General features: G+C 45.4%; 1 protein-coding gene across 2 annotated transcripts in view; it reads right to left on the reverse strand.

The window, feature by feature from the left end:
* shisa9a (shisa family member 9a) overlaps positions 1 to 19,412 on the reverse strand; it is a 307,558-nt gene that overhangs the window by 286,906 nt on the left and 1,240 nt on the right. The gene's annotated exons all lie outside the window — the stretch shown is intronic.

Genomic DNA, 19,412 nt, shown 5'->3' on the forward strand with positions numbered 1-19,412 from the left:
GGTTCCAATTAAAGTTGATATCAATGTAAGATATTAATGAACAGTTTAGCGCACTTCAATAGGTCTATCTTTCTCCCCATTGTGTTCTCCGTAATCAATCACCATTGGTGTGATTTAATTTCTGCTTCATCTCCTGGTATATTTATTATATTTATTGTGTTAGATCACTTTCAGGGACCATAATTGTTGATGGCCCATTAGAGCAAGAAGCTGCCTGCAGAACATTGTCCCAAAATGAATCAGGAGCATGAAGGGTATCTTCAATAGCATTATTTTACACAAAACTGCTGAGTGGTTAATGGTGGACACAGATTACACTACTTCACGTCTTCAAGTCTTCACTATATTTGAAGGCAATATGAGCTCGATATAATTTTAATTCAGCCCATTGGCAGGAATGGTCTAGTAGCCATCTGGAATCAGGTGAACCTCTGGCCATCCTTGTTTGGACTTTACTGGCTTTACCTTGCACAAAACATTATTCCCTTATCATGTATAAGAAAAAAAACCCCTGCAGATGCTGGTTTAAATCGAAGGCAGACACAAAATGCTGGAGTAACTCAGCGGGACAAGCAGCATCTCGGGAGAGAAGGAATGGGTGACGTTTCGGGTCGAGACCCTTCTTCAGACTGATGTCAGGGGAGGGGGCGGGACAAAGATAGGATTTAGTCGGAGACAGGAAGACTAGTGGGAGAACTGGGAAGGGGGAGGGGATAGGGAGAGAAAGCAGGGACTACTGAAGTTAGAGAAGTCAATGTTCATACCGCTGGGGTGTAAACTGCCCCCTCCCCTGACATCAGTCTGAAGAAGGGTCTCGACCTGAAACGTCACGCATTCCTTCTCTCCCGAGATGCTGCCTGTCCTGCTGAGTTACTCCAGCATGTTGTGTCTACCTGTGATTCCCTTATCATGTATCTATATACTGTAAATGGCCCGATTGTAATCATGTATTGTCTTTCCGCATGGTTAGCATGCAACAAAAGCTTTTCACTGTACCTCGGTACACGTGACAATAAACTAAACTGAACTAAAATGAGTACTACAGAATCAGGAGTGGGAGCAGCATCTCTGGAGAAAAGGAATAGGTGAGGTTTCGAGTCACCTATTGAGGTTTTGAGTTGGGTTTTGGGTCTATCCTCAGTTTAACCCAGCACCTGCAGTTCCTTCTTATACAGAACCAAGAGTGCTATTGGAGTACTGAGTCTGAAGAAGGGTGACTAAACCGAAACATCGCCTATCCATGTCCTCCAGAGGTGCTGCTTGACTTGCTGAGTTACTCCAGTACTTTGTGTTCCACACAAGATTCCAGCATCTGCAATTGCTTGTGTCTACATGAGGAGTGCATGTATCGACCCAGGTCTGTTGCCTTTACAGGCCATCCTGCAAAGAAGGCTGATTTCTTATATAATACATTTTTGTCCCTTTTGATTTCCAAATTACCACCTCATTTTCAATGAAGCACTTGCTACAGGATTAAAAATAGTTATAAACTTTAGTTGGCAATTTTCTGGCTACATTATTTAATACTTGATTTAATAACTTTTACCATCTTGTTTACTTCTTGCGACCATTTTCTAATCAACACATGTTCCTAATCTTTTTCTTCCAAGGATTATTAAGGGGTTGGACACGTTAGAGGCAGGAAACATGTTCCCAATGTTGGGGGAGTCCAGAACCAGGGGCCACAGTTTAAGAATAAGGGGTAGGCCATTTAGAACTGAGATGAGGAAAAACTTTTTCAGTCAGAGAGTTGTGAATCTGTGGAATTATCTGCCTCAGAAGGCAGTGGAGGCCAATTCTTTGAATGCATTCAAGAGTGAGCTAGATAGGGCTCTTAAGGATAGCGGAGTCAGGGGGTATGGGGAGAAAGCAGGAACGGGGTACTGATTGAGAATGATCAGCCATGATCACATTGAATGGCGGGGCTGGCTCGAAGGGCCGAATGGCCTCCTCCTGCACCTATTGTCTATTGTCTATTGTCTAAAGGGAACATTTTCAGAAACACATATAGTTTAGTTTGGTTTGGTTCAGAGACAGAGCGCGGAAACAAGTCCTTCGGCCCACCTAGTTCGCATCGACCAGCATTCCCCGCACACCGACCCTACATACACTACGGACAATGTTTAAAAAAGATTTATGCCAAGCCAATTAATCTACAGACCTGTACGTCTTTGGTGTGTGGGAGGAAACCGAAGATCTCGGAGAAAACCCTTGCGGTCACGGGGAGAACGTGCAAACTCCGGAAAGACAGTCAGGATCGAACCCGGGTCTCTGGCACTGCAAGGCAGTCGCTCTACCGCTACGCTACCATGCCATTCACATTATCTGTGACGTAATCCACGATAAGGAATGAAAGATTTGGAAAATATGCCAGATATTTATGTCAGTTGTAGATGCAAAACATATTATTAAGTATTATCAGGGCGGCACGGTGGCGCGGCAGTAGAATTGCTGCCTTGCAGCACTTGCAGCGCTGGAGACCCGGGTTCGATCCCGACTAGGGGTGCTGTCTGCACGGAGTTTGTACGTTCTCCCCGTGACCTGCATGGGATTTCTCAGAGATCTTCGGTTTCCCCCCACACTCCAAAGACGTACAGGTTTGTAGGTTAATTGGCTTGGTGTATGTGTAAATCGTCCCTAGTTTGTGTAAGACAGTGTTCATGTGTGGGGATCACTGGTCGGAGCGGACTCGGTGGGCCGAAGGGTCTATTTCCACGCTGTATCTCTAAACTAAACTAAACTAAAGTAAATAAAACGTCGGAAAAGAAAGATAATCAGGAAAAAAAATGTTTTTACATCCAGGGTAAATGGATTGGTGGCGTCTATGGTCAGGGAGTGACGCCATGTTTTTTATGCAGTCTTTTTCTTTTCTCTGAATTTATTTGTAATGTACGTATGATTTATGCATAATTTATGTTTTGTGCACTGTCTGACTCAATGTGTTTGTGATGCTGTTGCAAGCAAGATTTTCTTTGTAAATTTACATCGCCACACTTGTGCATATGACAATAAAGATGACTTGACTTGATATATCTGCTGGGAACATCCATATTGAGTTTCAAATTACCACAAGGACAGGTGGCTCTCCAGCAGACTGTCTGTAACATGATAAAAAAATTAATTGGTACACTTTGAAATGCAAAGTAAAATATGGTGCAAAGCAGAGGAGTGTTTTTTATTGTAAATATGAAGTGTGCTCTCCTATTACAATCAAAAAGTGTCACAAAAGAATACAATTTCAGAGCTCATGGGATGCTCGGCAGAAGACACCAGTTAAAAAATCTTTAACTCTCATCTCAGGTAGATACAGTAAAAATTGAACCGGGCTTTAAAACTGAGTTTCCTCATCTTTGTGAGCACCTTGTAAATTCACGCACGAACATTGCGTTAATCGTAAGCCTGATCAAAGATCTTTCCTGTATCAGTTGCCATAAAGCTTTCCATTCCACTCTGAAGACAACTGAAATGAACGCAAATTGGAGGAACAGCATCTCATATTTCGCTTGGGCAGCTTACAGCCCAGTGGTATGAATATTGAAACTTCAAGTAACCCCGGCATTCCCTCCTCCCTCCCCCACCCAAGTCGCACCAGCTTCTCGTTCTCACCCAACAAACAGCTGACAATGGCCTGTTTCCTTTATCATCATTACTTTTTTCCATATCTTTCATTCATTGTTTTTTATCTCTCTACATCGTCGTCTGTATCTCTCGTTTCCCTTTCCCCTGACCAGTCTGAAGAAGGGTCTCGACCCGAAATGTCACCTATTCCTTCTCTCCAGAGATGCTGCCTGTCCCGCTGAGTTACTCCAGCTTTTTGTGTCTGACAACTGAACTGATAATGTATCAAGTTGGTGAAGCTGGATAGCCCAAGGGTGAAACGACATACTCATGGTTATGGAGTAACTGTCCTGATCCAAAAAGCCAATTTGAACTCTATATTTTTGACCAAGGTATCTTTTCATGTGTCCTTGTTGAGGAAGGAAATTATGTGCTCCTTCAGTCTGTCTCTAGCAATAATGGAGAACGAAAAAAAATATCCCATAGTTAGAAAACAATTCTGGATTTTGACAAATTGATCTTTCGAAAGAATCTGCTCCGGTAACGACATCTATCACATCACATTCAGAGCATTTCCAAATGCATACGTCAAAGCAGCTGAAAGGCTGCCAAGCAACGGGATGTCTGACAGATAATATCCCAGTAAATGGGAAGATCCAATCTGAGCGTGATGTGTTGATGAAAATGTAAGCAGAAAGATTTAATTTAAATGATTAGTTTTCAAAGAACAGCCAATTTTCTGGGATTGACAACTGAATCTGCAGATATGAATATTGGCTTCTCTAACTTCAAGTAACCCTTGCTTTCCCTCTCTCTCCATCCCTCCCCTTCCTAGTTCTCCAAACAGTTTGACTGTCCCCCTGATTCAATTTTATCTCTGTATGCTTCGTTGTCACCTTCTCCTTGCTAACAATGATCTATTCTATATTTTCCTTTATATGCATCCCCTTTGATGTCTTTTTTTCACACCTTGCACTTCCTTATCTCTGTGTCTCCCTCTCTCCTGACTCCAGTCTGAAGAGAAGGGTCTCGACCCAAATTGTCACCCATTCCTCTCCGGAGATGCTGCCTGTCCCGCCGAGTTACTCCAGCATTTTGTGCCTATCTTCGGTGTAAACCAGCATCTGCAGTTCCCACACAATATTCATTTTGATTCTTGATCTCTTCACCGATGAATGTGAGTGCTGGCAATAGTAAATTAGTTGAATGTTCTTTTTCCCCCTCGCTAATGGGCCCTCTTAGATAATCCAAAACATTGGCATAAAGCATTGATTGATTGGAGTAGTTCAATGAGATTAAAAATGACTAATAACCTTTCACATGCTTCAATCAATGCTAAGTTTTCACATTGTACCGCACACCAACCACAAAATAATTGCAACATGTATCAAAAGAAGGTAGGGGATAGAAGATAGCTCATATATGGACAATATTTACTAAACATTGCAAAGAGAGCAAATGGGTTACAGGAGTGAAAGAACAGATTGAGGATAGTGAGATCTGCATGTTGATCAGATACCAAGTGTATGTGGGAAAAGCCCTCGGCAACAAGAGACGCTATTCTCAGCCATCGGTAACAGCCATTTCAAGATGGCTTACATTTAAAGTGCACTTACTCGTTAATTCCTACATCAAAGTCCTCGGAAATCTCTGACTGGGGAATGATGTAAGAGACTTTGCACCATCTAGCACAATATCCTGGTAATGCAACATTTGTAAGCATCAAGTCTTGAGGGGTTAGAGGACATCGGTCTGGGCATGAGCACGGGACAGGCCCAAACCTGTCTAAGAATGTAACTCACTAACAACTTACTGATTGTGACAAGGAGAATGTTATTACAAGGAAGAACAAGCTTTGTGAAAGCATAATGCAACATGGTGTGAGAAAACAGTTTAAACGTGTTATATTGACTTTAGGTATGGTTTTGCTCAAAAAAGAACACAAAATTTCTGTCATGAAATCCCGCACGGATTGCTGTGGGAGAGGGAAGATATATAATCAGATTTTATAAAAATGATTTTGGATTTGTCTGCCAAAACAGAATTCCAATGACTACACGACTGGATATAAACCTCACTGAGATCCAGTATCATAGACAACAGTGTGGGAAGGAACTGCAGGTGCTGGTTTACACCAAAGATAGGCACAAAATGCTGGAGTAACTCATCTCTGGAGAGAGGGAATGGGTGACCTTCCTTCTCGGCCCGAAAGGTCACCCAATCCTTCTCTCGAAAGATGCTGCCTGTCCTGCTGAGTTACTGCAGTGTGATAGGCAACAGGCTTGGCTATTGCCATTATCTGGTAGATGGTTGACCATGCTGGAGGATGAAGCAGGTAAAGATGCCTCAGCAGTTGTACCTCGAGATAAGTAGCGTCAAATGAATGGAAGCAATGTAATGGGAAATATCCTTCAATACTGAATTGAGAATAGCTAATAAAGAGTTGGGAATAAAAGTGATGGTGTTTTTGTACCACCAGGTCAGAGAGCCCAATCAAGTGAGGCTAAACGCAAATTGCAGGAACAGCATCTCATATTTCGCTTGGGCAGCTTACAGCCCAGTGGTATGAATATTGATTTCTCTCACTTCAGGTAGTCCTGGCATTCCCTCTCTCTCTATCCCTCCCACACCCAAGTCACACTAGTTTCTCATTTTCACCCTACAAACAGCTAACAATGGTTTGTTTCCTTTATCATCGTTACTTTTTTGCATATCTTTAGACAATAGACAATAGGTGCAGAAGGAGGCCATTCGGCCCTTCGAGCCAGCACCACCATTCAATGTGATCATGGTTGATCATTCTCAATCAGTACCCCGTTCCTGCCTTCTCCCCATTCCCCCTGACTCCGCTATCCTTAAGATCTTTCATTCATTGTTCTGTATCTCTCCACATCACCGTCTATCTCTCTCGTTTCCCTTATCCCTAACCAGTCTAAAGAAGGGTCTCGACCCAAAAAGTCACCCATTCCTTCTCTCCAGAGATGCTGCCTATCCCGCTGAGTTACTCCAGATTTTTGTGCCTACCAATGAGATGCTGGAGGAGTCCCTCAAAGCCTTTGAGAATTATTGAATGCTCATTCATTATTGAATGAGCACGGGCAAATTCAAGCCTTTCAGCGGATGGGAAGGCATTCAACACAAGCTTGATTGAACTGAAGTTGTTGGCTTCAGATTTTGACTCTGGAGATCTGAAGGTTCTTTGATTTGCAGTGGGATGTGGGCATTATTTGGGATGCAGGACTGAGGGAGGGTTGAGAGGAACTGGTAGTGGGTCAAATCTTCAAAGTGTACCAAATCCTCCATCTCGACAGCTGGAGCTGATGAGTTGGATAGTGGACAGGACACTCCTGTTCATGTAGTCCAACAGAAGCATAGAAATAATGAACTGCAACAGTTTAGCGTGTGCAAATATTGTGGCCAACTGTACGTTATGGCAGAAGGAGCTTACGGAAAGGATATCACAAATGCAAAAAAATTAAAAATCAATAGCGTGTAGCAGGACGAAAGCTAGTAGCTGGACTAGTTGAGAAATGAAAAGGAACAGGTTTAGTTCACAATGTCACACAAGCTGGCTACAGCCCCTGTGAGATGTCTGAACAAAGTATGATGAGCTCAAAGTCATGACATTGGACTCAGCCAGAAAGAAAATGGAGCAAATACAAAGGAAATCAGGATTTTGCTGATGTGGAAATAGAAGAAAAGCAGACACAGTTCCAAGTGCACCGTGATGCAACATGTAACATCATCCCTAAGATATTTGCAAGGAAGTACGAAGGGACAAAACAAGTGCTAACAATGCACAACCTTGCAAGTGGTTTACAACTGGCCAGGTGCAGACATGAAATGGAAGTCCAAACAATGAAAAAGCACAAAGCAGAGTTTGTTGCACTTGAAGAGACGGGGATGCTAATCCTCCAATAAATGAGAATTACCAAAACCCTCCAAGCAATGAGAGGGTGAGCAGATTCAGTTTTTTTAGAGGATGGGAAGGCAATCAACACATTTGAATGAAGTGAAGTTATGGTGGAAGTAGAAACAGGGAATATGCTGACAGGACAGGCTACTTCAGATTCAAGTTCCCCACTCAAAGACACACAGCTGGTGGATGGATTTGCAGATATTTCTGAAGGAACTGAAAAGCAACAAAAAAAAAATAGGAGTAGGCTGCCAGTGGTACACACTCCAAGACCTGCTTCAATGGCTGTCAAATAGGAACTGAAAGCAGATGAAGACAGAGAGCATCACAACAGTGGACACATTTCTTCTTTGGGTGTACCAGGCTGGGTGTGAATAGATCAGCCAAACAGCCTAAGAACCTGTCTCCACATGATCTGAATAAAGCATTAAAGAGGAACCATTCTCCAGTGGAAGATATCATGCCAGAACTGAGCAAAAGTCTTCAATATGCAGGATGCCAAGAATGAATTTTGGCATGCTGAACGCATCTTAGGGCGTTCCCTTCAAATGACCTTCAATGCACCATTTGGGGAAATATATTGATGGCTCAGAACGCCTTTTAGGATCAACATTGGAATCAAAGAGTTTTAGTGAAGGATGAAAGCCTGTGGTAGTCAACGTCTTTGGGGAAGGAGAGACTATGGCAGAAGCATTGAATTAACAGATGCAAAGAAAAACTGTTGGACAGCACCATGTCGGAACATGCAGTTACCAGATTTCAAACGGAAGAAGATTTCTTCATGAATCACGTAGTCTCCACAAAGGAGCACGAAAGATGAAGGCACTGCCAAGTTCAGCAGATATTATTGGGAAAACAAGGAACTGCAGGTGCTGGTTTACAAAAAAAAGACACAAATTGCCGGAGTAACTCAATTGGTCAGGTAAACACCTCTGGAGTCTTAGTGGAGGTCAGGTGAGTGAGGAAGTGGCGATGAAGGAATATTGGGACCCACAAACTTAATCAAATTCCTGCCCCATCTAAGACTGGTGTGAGAACCATTGACACAACCGACAAAGGAGAGTGTTGGAGGGATATCCATGAGCAAGCAGCTCAATAAATAAATGGTATTGTAGAGCCAGAGTTTCGTTTAGAGATGGAGCGCGGAAACAGGCACTTCGACCCACCGAGTCCGCACTGAGCAGTGATCCCTGCACATTAACACCCCCTACACAAACTAGGGACAACTTTACATTTATTCCAAGCCAATTAACGTTTAAACCTGCACATCTTTGGAGTGTGGGAGGAAATCAAAGATCTCGGAGAAAACCCAAGCAGGTCACGGGGAGCACGTACAAACTCCGTACAGACAGCACCCATAGTCAGGATGGAACCCGGGTCTCTGGTGCTGTAAGGCAGCAACTCTACTGCTACGCCTTCGTGCCTCCCTGGATACACTTCTTTGATGACAGAAAACAGCCGATTCCTGATGGGAGCAGTTATCTTGCTAAACAGCCAAACAAAAACATATGTAACCAGAGTTCTGACAGTCTAATGCATGCTGCACTTAAAAGGAAAAGGAGACATTGCCTGTGACATTTAGGCGTGAGAGATTCCACTATAAACAAATGGGAGATATGTACATATGGAAACATGCTAAACTCTTCAGTGATGTGATGAATCTATGTTAAAACCTCAATAGCTGATTCCACACTTGGAACAGATGATACATACTTGTCTGCTATTTCCATGCAGTGGTGTATATCACAGGCATTGTGCAGCAATGACAAATTGCAGATGTACAGAACCAGTGTATGTGAATCTGCCTGTGCGAATGTCAATGATGAAGTTACAATGAGGCAGATAAAACACAGAAAGAACCACAGGAAGATGTTGTGTAAGGGTGACCAGAGAACTAGTAAGAGCCTCCCCAAAGGCTTGCCCCTTACTTCCATGTTCGAGCTGAGTTCACACTTTGAGAGGTTTGTGTTTAGAGGTGAGTCCGGTGATACCAAATTCTATGTGGAGAAATGTTAAAGTGCATCCACATCTGAGAGACAGCAGCTGTTTGCACATTACTGTACTCGCGAAGAATAAACACTGAAGTGAAAGACTTCACAAAAAGTGGCAACGTGTGCAGGTCTTTGGAGACATGGCAACAGAGTGAGAGACAGAGATTGTCAAAGGCAGCAGCAGATCTCTATGTCTTTGGTGCCAATGGCGGATCATTCTAATAGACAACCTTGATTCAACCTCATCTTCTGATGAGATTTTAAACGGTGAGCTTGCAAAATGTGCAGATGAATGGGAACTAATGCAGTATGTCACGACACAACTCATGATCCAGACGTAAGGCAGAACGTGACACAGCCGAGTCACTTCTGAGAAAGGCAAAAGAAACACGCAGAGATTCCTCTCTCAATCTCCAGCATACATCACCGCACCAATGCCAGAGTTCACTTCTATCAGAGACTAATGAAACACTGAACCAGAACAACACTGCTGGCTCTGCTGGGCTGACGGTGCTGAGAATCCAAACTGGAAATAAACAGACAGAAGACGAGAGTGGAAGAAGAGCAAGCTTCAACAGCCAAACAAACATCACCTTAAACCAGGCAAAGAGCGCTGTTCTCCAGTGACCATTGCTTCACTGACAAGTGAACCACGTTTTGGATACTGTTGGGAATGGGTGGTCTATCAGAGGAGAGCAGCAGCAGCAGCATTCAGGTCCATGGTTGATACACACAGCAGGCAAAGGTGACAAGAGAGAGAGATAGTAGGATAGGAGACATGATGGGTAAAGGGACAGGAGATTCTCTCGTTGCCTACGAGATACCAGAACGGTATGTTGCCTCGTGAATGTCAGGGTCAAAGATGCCCCTGAGAGGTTGCAGAAAATTCTCAAGGGGGAGGTTGAGGAGCAAGATATCAATCAACATGTTGGCACCAATAATGTAGATAAATGTAGATACCATGAGAAGGATAGATCGGGTAGATGCACAGAATCTCTTCCTCAGAGTAGGGGGGATCAAGGACCAGAGGACATAGGTTTAAGGTGAAGGGGAAAAGATTTAAGAGGAATCCGAGGGGTAGCTTTTTCACACAGAGGGTGGTGGGTGTAAGGAACAAGCTGCCAGAGGTGGTAGTTGAGGCTGGGACTGTCCCATCGTTTAAGAAACAGTTGGACAGGTAGATGGATAGGACTGGTTTGGAGAGTTATGGGCCAAGCGCAGGCAAGTGGGACTAGGGTAGCAGGGACATTGTTTGCCAGTGTGGGCGGGTTGAGCCGAAGGGCCTGTTTCCACACTGTATCACTCTATCTATGACTCTAAAAAGAAGGATGTGGTACTGCAGAGTGAATCTAGGGAGTTAGGCAGGAGATTAAAAAGCAGAACCTCAAAGGTAGTAATCTCTGGGTTACTTCCAGGGCCACATACTAATGAGAGTAGGAATAGTGGGTTAGGATGGATGAATATGTGGCTGAGGAGCTGGTGCGGGGGGCAGGGGGTGAGATTTTTGGATCATCGGGATCACTTTTGTGTTGGAGCTAACCTCTACAAAATGGAAGGTATTTATTCACAAAATGCTGGAGTAACTCAGCAGGTCGGGCAGCATCTCAGGAGAGAAAGAATGGGTGACGTTTCGGGTCTCTCTCTTCTCTACTCCTCTCTTCTACAAAATGGATGTGCTGCACCTGAACTGGTGGAGGACCAGTATCCTGGCAGTGGATGTGCAGGAAGGAACTGCAGATGCTGGTTTAAACCGAAGATAAACCCAAAAAGCTGGAGTAACTCAGCGGGTCAGAAACCGGGTCTGAAGAAGGGTGTCGACCCGAAACGTCACCTATTCCTTCTCTCCAGAGATGCTGCCTGACCCGCTGAGTTACTCCAGCTTTTTGTGTCTCTCTCTGGCAGTGGATGTACTGTATTTGGACTTCTGGAGAATTCTGACAAGGTCCTTTGACAGAGGTTAGTATGCAAAATTAAAGCTCATGGAACTGGGTGTAATTTACCGACATCGGCGAATAATTCGTTGATACAATACAATACAATACAATACAATATATCTTTATTGTCATTGTACAGGAGTACAACGAGATTGGGAATGCGCCTCCCATACGATGCAATAAATGAGTTAGCTAAATTTATACAACCCAGTGAAACAAAATTAGAAACAGTTTTAAAACAGTATAAAGTTCAAGTAGGTCTGTGCCGGTTCACTGTGCGATGTGACCATCCGGCTCAGCAGGACCGGTTCATAGCAGCTATGGCCCTGGGGATGAAGCTGGTGGACAGCAAACTGAGATTGGGAATGAAATGTGTATTTTTTGAGGTGGCGAGCAGTGATAACGGGGCCGCTGCAGAGATCAGTGTTTGGAATCCAGCTGTCCGATAATATATTTCAATGATTTGGTTGAGGTAACTGAATATAACATATCTAAGACTGCAGACAACACACAGCTGGGGGGAATGTGAGCTTTGAGGAGGATGCAAAGAGGCTCCAATGTTACGTTCATACGTTCATAAGTTCTAGGAGCATAATAAGGCCATTCGGCCCATCAAGTCTACTCCGCCATATAATATGGTAAATGTAAAAATTGTCCCTAGTGGGTGTAGGATGGTGTTAATGTACGGGGATCACTGGGCGGCACGGACTTGGAGGGCCGAAAAGGCCTGTTTCCGGCTGTATATATATGATATGATATGATATAATTGTGGCTAATCTATCTTTCCCTCTCAACCCCATTCTCTTGCCTTCTCCCCATAACCCCTGACACCTTTACTAATCAAATTTCTGTCAATCTTCGCCTTAAAGCATTCATTGACTTGGCCTCCACAGCAGTCTGTGACAGTGAATTCCACAGATTCACCACCCTCTGACCAACAAAATTCCTTCTCATCTCATAGAAAATAGGTGCAGGAGGAGACCATTTAGCCCTTTGAGCCAGCACCGCCATTCATTGTGATCATGGCTGATCATCCACAATCAGTAACCTGTGCCTGCCTTCTCCCCATATCCCTTGATTCCGCTAGCCCCTAGAGCTCTATCTAACTCTCCTTTCTAAAGGAAGGTCCTTTTAGACTGAGGCTATGACTTCTGTTCCTAGACTCTTCCACTAGTGGAAACATCCTCTCCACATTCACTCTATCCAGGTCTTTCAGTAGGTTATTGGGTGAATGGCTAATGCATGTGTGGATTTTCTTGTACACTAGTCACCAAAAGCAAACATCCAGGTGCAGCATGCGGTTAGAAAAGCTAATGGTGTGTTAGCAAGAGAATGGACCAAGAAAATCTACTGCAGAGCCTTGGTGCAACCCATCTGGAGCGCTGTGCACAGTTTCGGCCCCCTTATTTGAAGGAGCCTTTCCTTGCCATGGTGAAAGGGTATCAACGATCTGTTGTGCATTCAAGGTCAATGGTCTATTGTGCTCTGATAACAACCTGTCCCTAAATACCACCAAGACCAAGGAGTTGAACATCAACTTCCGTAGGTCATATAACGGGGAATACGCCCCGATCTTTATCAACAGGGACAGTGTGGAGAGAGTGTCCAGCTTCAAGTTTCTGGGCACTCACATTTCGGAGGACCTAACATGGTCCAATAACACTGCTGCGCTGGTCAAGAAGGCACAGCAACGACTGTTCTACCTAAGAGCACTGAAGAAGTCTGGTCTACCCCAACAGCTGCTGACGACATTCTACCGCTGCACCATAGAGAGCATCCTAACACATGGCATCCCTATGTGGTATCTCAGCTGCACGGAGGCAGAAAGGAAAGCTCTTCAGCGGGTAGTCCATAGAGCTCAGAGGACCATTGGAACACAGCTACCAGCCTTGGAGGGCATCTACAACACACGATACCTCAGAAAAGCCACCAGCATCCACAAAGACTCTTCACACCCCTGGAACAGTCTGTTCGAACTTCTAACATCGGGCAGACGATACAAGGCCTTCTACGCCCGCACCTCCAGACTCAGGAACAGCTTCATCCCCAGGGCCATAACGGCTATGAACCGGTCCTGCTGAGCCGGATGGCCACATCGCACAGTGAACCGGCACAGATCTACTTGCACTTTATTCTGTTTTAAAACTGTTACAATTTGTTTCGTTGGGTTGTTGTTTTCTAAATTAATACTGACTAGCTAATTAATTTATTGCATCGTATGGGAGGCGCATTTTCCCAATCTCGTTGTACCCCTGTACAATGACAATAAAGATATATTGTATTGTATTGTATTGTAAGGTTACTTCATGCTGAAGGATTCAAATGAAGAAGGGAGAAAGCAGAGGTGGGGTGCTAATGTGTGTGATCAGCCATAAACATTTGAATGCTGGAACAGAGTGCAAGGGTTCCTGCTACTGCTCCTGTTTTTCATGTTTCTATATTTTTATTTCATATTGTATTGGGAGATCGGAGGACAGAATACTGTAGCCAAGATGGCTGAAGACCTTAATCCTGGCTGGTATGTAGCTCAAAAATATATTCTTGCAAGATTCACCTAGGACCCATGGAACACGTCAAGGAAGAGTGAGCATCTAGTGACAGTATAAATTCACAAAGGATGGCAAGATGTCGGAAAATGTAGAACATCCTCCAAGTGATATCAATGGTGACTAGATTCGAGCAAACACTTTGGGAAATGATCAGAAGCTCACAAAGCAGCAAATAAAATCTTCCTTTTGATTTACCTGATCTTACTGTCTTTTGGAAAAAGGTCAAACATTCAAATTCATCTGCTTAAAGTTGAAAATGGCATCTAACTCAGGGCGGCAGATAACAATCTCACAATGATCACTATCACTGCGACAACCAAAACTGCAAATGAAGAAAGGTCTCAACCCGAACCTCACCTCTTCCTTTTCTCCAGAGATACTGTCTGACCTGTTGAGTTACTCCAGCTTTTTGAGCACAATATATAAAGTGCGCGTATCTGACATGTGCACAGATATAACACGTGCACATATATAACAATTCATAACATGTAAACGGGGATAGACACAGAATGCTGGAGTAACTCAGCGGGACAGGCAGCATCTGAGTTCAGTCTGAACAAGGGTCTCGACCCGAAATGTCACATATTCCTTCTCTCCGGAGATACTGTCTGACCTGCTGAGTTACTCCAGCATTTTGTGTCTATCTTCGGTATAAACTGGCATCTGCAGTTCCTTGCTACAACAGGTAGTAATGGTTGAGTTTAATTCTGTGTTTACTTGCAAAGGGACACCAGGCACAAATGAACAATTTTCCTGGAATGGTTTGATAGATTCCGCATGAGAATTGTTCTACTTAGCTCATAAGTAATCCACAAAGTCAAATATAATTTTAATTTAAAAGGGCACACTGTAAAGTACCTATTCTGGATATTGAAATGTCCACATTAAATTCGGCCAGATCATTGTGCCTTCTGACGAGCAGGTGAGATATCATGGGGATTTATTCACAAAATGCTGGAGTAACTCAGCAGGTCAGGCAGCATCTCGGGAGAGAAGGAATGGGTGACGTTTCGGGTCGAGACCCTTCTTCAGACTAGTCAGGGGAAAGACAAGAAGGGTCTCTCATGGCTGATCATCCACAATATCATGGGGAGGCAGGTGAAAATAAGGAATGTTGCTAGCAAAGTAGAATCAGAAGCCATAAATTATCCGGTCAATATTTCATAGACTGGGGGATAGTAATTTGGCAAATGCCGAGTCGGCCAATGAGTGTTTGTGAATAGAGTGGTGAAAGTGGACTGGTCATTGGTAGAGCAGGCCAGGGTAGGTCTACATGAGAAACTCGAGAGAAAATCACTCCAAACAAGCGTCGCAATGCCGGCTGCTGACGGCTAGGAGCCCGCTAGACTTCCCCATCTTGTGTCCAAGTGTGGCGGACTCAAGCTCAACGCGCCCCCAGGTTGAAACCAACCCTCGGTAGACAGTTGACGACGAAGGTTCCGGGATGAATAACTCACTCCACATTAGAGTAAGTCATGCGAAGCCGGTGATCATCGTTATTATAATATTTATATTGTACACATTGGCACAGAGACTCCATCTAGTGGAGAATGCGTGAGGAGTGGTTTCATTGTGTTGGTTGCTGATGTGATGAAAGAGGGTGGGAGTACTGTCCCAAGACCGTTAGGTGTGACTTTGCTTGGAAGGGAAGACCTTCCTTCCCATCGCTCCATGGGGCAGCCTGATTTCTCTGTATGTGGTTGTAAAGCAGAGAACAGGCTCGATCCAACAGCGTCAGTGCTGCGGGAATGGTCTTCCTACCAAGTGTGACCAACAGATCAAATGGATTGGGAGAGAAAATGATCTGTAAAATGAACCTCCCCAAATGATTCAAGAAATGATTTAACGAGTCAAGAGGGGAGGATGTTGATGGGTCTTCCAGGATGGGAGCGAGCAACTTCCTCCAGTGGCCAATGCAGATACTTTGGAAAGACTTTGCAAAGTGTTGGAGGCGCAATATTGGATGGACCAGTTGTGAAAATGCCCGTTCGCCGTTTCTCTGATAGGCGGCGTCTTGGTCCAACGTTTAAATGGAGATTGAATGGAGTAAATGCCTGCGAGCCAACTCCACTTGGATTAACCCATTAAATCACGGAAACCCGAGCAGTTAGCAGTCGCAGTAAGGGATAAAGCAGGGGCTCGCTGAATCAGGCAGCATTCACCACGTTAGAGGCAGGAAACATGTTCCCAATGTTGGGGGAGTCCAGAACAAGGGGTCACAGTTTAAGAATAAGGGGTAGGCCATTTAGAACTGAGATGAGGAAAAACTTTTTCAGTCAGAGAGTTGTGAATCTGTGGAATTCTCTGCCTCAGAAGGCAGTGGAGGCCAATTCTCTGAATGCATTCAAGAGAGAGCTAGATAGAGCTCTTAAGGATAGCGGAGTCAGGGGGTATGGGGAGAAGGCAGGAACGGGGTACTGATTGAGAATGATCAGCCATGATCACATTGAATGGCGGTGCTGGCTCGAAGTCCGAATGGCCTCCTCCTGCACCTATTGTCTATTGTGTATGTGTGAGTGTGTGTGTGTGTGTGTGTGTGTGTGTGTGTGTGAGTGAGGCAGGGAGCGCTTATCTGCGCGGCAGCGTCTTAAGCTCCGAAATAAGTTATGAGTCCGAATACTGTACAGAGACACGGTGGTGCTGGGGGGACTCAGCGGGTCAGGCAGCATCTCTGCAGAAAGAGGATGGTTGACGTTTCAGGTCAAGACCCTTCTTCAGTCCCGAAACGTCGTCACCCATCCTGTTTCTCCAGAGATGCTGAGTTACTCCAGCACTTTGTGTTTATCTCCGGTGTACACCAGCACAGCATCCTGCCGTTCCTTTCGACACAGAAGTGCTGAGTCCTGCGGGTGTGGAGTGATGCATGCTCGTGTTTCGGTGCGGGGCTGGGGCTGGGGGGGGGGCTTGGGCTGGGAGGGTTGGGGGCAGGGGCTGGGGGGGGGGGGCTGGTGCTGGGGCTGGGGGGGGGGGGGCTGGTGCTGGGGTCCAGGGGCTGGCGCCGATGCTGAGCGGTTTCCACGGGCAGTGTGTGTGGCCATAGCCATCGACAAGCGCTGGATGTTACCAAACAACATTGTCTGCGTGAGAGGTACAGTTAACTTCATAGTGACTGCCAGGCCATCCAGAGATTCAGCCCCTTCATTAAACCCAAGCAAAAACTATTGCGTGCCGTCGCTTTTAAATACGCTCCCCGTTTTGGATTAAAATATATCTCACGACAGAATTTAATCGGGTTTTCACCACAGATCAGACAAAAATGCCCCATTATTACACTTTTCAACTGCGTTTCCATTATCACAGGTCGATGATCTGAACAGATTGTTTTGCAAACTGTGCTATTATGTTTGCATTTATTAAAACAAGACAGCGTGGGTCAATCTGAAGTATGCACTTTCCAAACTGCTTTGCGGGATAGATACAAAAAGCTGGAGTAACTCAGCGGGACAGGCAGCATCTCTGGAGAGAAGGAACAGGTGAAGTTTTGGGTCGAGACCCCTCCTCAGGCCGAAGAAGGGTCTCGACCCGAAACGTCACCCATTCCTTCTCTCCAGAGATGCTGCCTGACCCGCTGAGTTACTCCAGCATTTTTGTATCAGTCTTCGGTTTAAGCCCGCATCTGCAGTTCCTTCATGCACTGTTTTTGAAGGCGGTTGTTTCTGGTGACTCGGTAAACACAACTCGCTGGGGAAACGGGGACGTGTGTCTGGTAGTATGTAGGAAGGAACTACAGATACTGGTTTACAGCGACTATAGATAGACACAAAACGCTGGAGAAACTCAGCGGGACAGGCAGCATCTCTGGAGAGAAGGAATGGGGTATCTTCTCACCACGTAGGATAATAACTACAGATGCTGGTACAAATCGAAGCTATCCCAAAATGCTTGAGTAACTCAGCGGGTCAGGCAGCATCTTGGAGAGAAGGAATGGGTGACGTTTCGGGTCGAGACCCTTCTTCAGTCTGAGTTACTCCAAGCATTTTGTGGATCTATTGTGGATCTACGTAGACACACACGAGGAATCGAATCACAGAATAACGCAGCGCGGATATAGGCCACTCTGCCCAACTCGCCCATGCTGACCCAGGTGGCCGTCTAAGTTATCTGCATTTGCCCGCGTAGGTTACGTATTATTCCTCTGATGCTCATTTTAGACCGAAATCGGTGACGCTGACAGAGGAAGGATTTCGTAACCCTTTGCATTTGTAACGGTGCACTCGGTTTGTAAATATCTAGAACTCCCCCAGTCTAGTAAAAAAAAGCATAAAACATAGAATTGGAGGCATTTAACTGACTCAGTCCGGGTTGCGTTTTATTCAGGGGAAGTTCTAACTGAGAAACCAGGGCTGGAAGGAGCGAGAAGGTTTGGCTAACGTGTTGAAGGCGGGGAGACCGACAGACCTGCGACAACACTGGGGAGCAACAAGTCCGCCGCCGTCTCTTTAACGCCAGCAATGTCTTTAACGCCAGCAATGTCAACAGCACCACATTAGTATCACTCCAAAACTAAATTGGTTAATCCCAACAAGCCCGTGGGGCGGTTAATCAAGGAGCAAGTTTGGCGTCTTGTGATGTTTTCCGAAGTAGCGAGAATAAACATAGAACTGCGCACTTTAAAAAGAGCCCTCGCCGTTTGTTTCTGCGTCGCAAGGGGGTGTATATATATATATATATATATATATATAGTGTGCGTGGATAATGTTCAGAGCGCGATAACTTGGTACAAATACATTGTCAGGAACACTGGGCTTCTGTGGACCGTCACAGCGCGCTGAAGGTAGTCAGTGCGGGGCGCAGATACACCAATATAAATGCTACTGCCTCCGTGGGTAGTCGCCACCTATTCGCCCAGACCCTTCCTCATCAACGGGGTCGGTGAGAAAGTGGAGAAAGAAAGCGCAGATGCTGGTTTAAGCCGAGGAGAGACACTAAAGTGCCGGAGTAACTCAGCGGGACAGGCGGCGGCTCCGGGGAGAGGGGATGGATGGGTGGGTGGGTGGCGCTCCGTGTCGACAGCCTTCTTCAGACAGAAAGTGTCGGGTGGCCACATTGCGCCGTGACCCAGCTGGTGTACTGGTGTACCGGTGTGCCGGTGTAGTGGTGTGCCGGTGTAGTGGTGTGCTGGTGTGCTGGTGTAGTGGTGTGCTGGTGTACTGGTGTACCGGTGTGCCGGTGTACTGGTGTGCTGGTGTGCTGGTGTGCTGGTGTGTCAGTGACCGGTGTACCGGTGTGCCGGTGTAGTGGTGTACTGGTGTGCCGGTGTACTGGTGTACCGGTGTGCTGGTGTACCCGTGTACCGGTGTGCTGGTGTGCTGGTGTACTGGTGTGCTGGTGTACTGGTGTACCGATGTGCTGGTGTACTGGTGTACTGGTGTGCTGGTGTACTGGTGTACTGGTGTGCTGGTGTACTGGTGTACTGGTGTGCTGGTGTATTGGTGTACCGATGTGCTGGTGTACTGGTGTGCTG

This window comes from Rhinoraja longicauda, chromosome 21 (genome assembly GCF_053455715.1).
Source record: "Rhinoraja longicauda isolate Sanriku21f chromosome 21, sRhiLon1.1, whole genome shotgun sequence".
Lineage (NCBI taxonomy): Eukaryota > Metazoa > Chordata > Chondrichthyes > Rajiformes > Arhynchobatidae > Rhinoraja > Rhinoraja longicauda.